The sequence below is a fragment of the Triticum aestivum genome, chromosome 1A (genome assembly GCF_018294505.1).
Source record: "Triticum aestivum cultivar Chinese Spring chromosome 1A, IWGSC CS RefSeq v2.1, whole genome shotgun sequence".
NCBI classification, from domain to species: Eukaryota; Viridiplantae; Streptophyta; class Magnoliopsida; order Poales; family Poaceae; genus Triticum; species Triticum aestivum.
In genome coordinates this window covers 438,577,406-438,579,328 of record NC_057794.1, presented here as the reverse complement: position 1 = coordinate 438,579,328, position 1,923 = coordinate 438,577,406, and positions in this window count along the sequence as shown.

The window sequence follows — 1,923 nt, the reverse complement described above, 5'->3', positions numbered from 1 at the left end:
AGATGGACTTGTTTCTTTTTAACTCTCTGTACGAAGCTGTAGCCACCCTGCAAGTCACGTGTACACTGTGCATGCAATTCACTTTTTATAGAGGGACAATCATACAGGCAATTAGCTCAAATGGATTGGATGTCACTCTATTGTTTCCAGCATAAAGAGCATCTCCAACGGCAACCGGCAAATTTCCTCCCGCTTCCTTAAGTGGAGGACGACATCAAACGCCAGCGGCATACATTTTTACAACTCTAACCAACCAGATGAAATTCGTGCAAACACGGACTGATTTCATATAAGCATGAAGGATTTCGTATAAAAAGTCGGATCTTCATATAAACATCATGGATTTCATTACATTTACATGAACTAAGAGGTGCCAATCCGGCTCTCTTGTATAATTAATACTCCCTCCGTCCAGAAATACTTGTCCTAGAAATGGATGTATCTAGACTTATTTTAGTTGTAGATACATACAATTTATCCATTCTTAGAACAAATATTCCCCGCCAGCTGGAGAGGGAGTACATAATCTAAATGGCCGCCCGCGGATCCCTTTGTCTTCCTCATGTCTGTTAGACACTTGCGGGGTCGACGAAGATCCTCGGAAGAGACGAAGCAGCAAGGAAACCACCTGAATCCGCGGTCGTCGCCTCGGCGGTGGCCTTCATGGGTCCCAAGTGGCGGCGGCCTCCCGTGTTCTACTTCTCCTCGATGATGGCGGCGGACATGGAGAAGCTGGCCACCGACTCATCGCTCTCCACGCACCCGGCTTCTGTCTCTTCCTGCATGGCGCTGCCGCAGGCACCGGAGGCGTGCCCACAGACACAGGAGGCGCGGCCACCGCAGACACTAGTGGCGCGGTACGACGCGGCAGCGACGGCGCCCGTACCAGCATGCTCGCCACCGTGCCAGCGTGGAGCAACTCGCCACTTCTCATCGAGCTGAACTGGAGCGGCGAGTTGCTGAACCATGCGCCTGCTTGGGGCGGCAACTGGCTCCGTCGGGCCAAGCGAGGTTGGTGAAGCACGGAGCGGCCTCGCCCATATCCAGAGGGCTCGGCGGGCCACCCAGCCGGGTAATATGCCAGAGAACGGCTCGTCGGAATCCATCGGAGGAGTGGAGAAAATGGTGAAGGAGGAGATGGGGGAGCGCCGGAGGGGTGCGATTCTTGCCCATTGTCTGTCTGGCCTTGTGTAAATAGAGGGCAGACGGTAGGAGCTTGGCCGGCGTCTGGCCTCGTTTAAACTGAGGGCGGGCGGGAGGATCTCGGCCGTTGTTGCATTTAATTCCGGCCCGCTCATGAACGGACGTGTGACCGGAGTAGGATTCTCGGTTTGCATGTGGGTTTAACGAAGGGGTTTAATTAGGCGCCGGGCGTGCAGCGGGCGGCGCGGTACTATTTGATTTGACAGCAGTAATGAGCCGTCAAATCACAAAGGCCCTCGCCTCTCATGAAACCGACCGAGCTAGACTGCCCCGCCCTCTACCCTTTTAAAAAATGTATATACTCCACTTTTGTACAGTAGTAGTATCGATGGATTGCGCCATGGAGCAAAACTTGAAATTAAAAAAAGGTGGTACATATAGAGAGCGCTCGTCGCCAAATTATGCATATAGTACTATTAAAAAGGCTTGTCACAATAATGGTGTCCAGCACAAGTGCTCAACCCACCCCTCAAATAAAACTAAGCACCCTGGAATTCTTTGACAAAACTAAGCACCCTGAAATTCTTTGACAACTAAACTGCTGGCTATATGATGTTGGCCATATATATTGTACGTATATAATGTGAAGAAACGAGTGGTAGTACTGTACCAACTAAAAGATGAAATGTAAGAAATACTTGTATGTATGTACTGAAGAGTTAAAGTAACAAGAAGAAACATAACATAGTTCTGCTGGGGGCTCAGCACAACACACCCCTG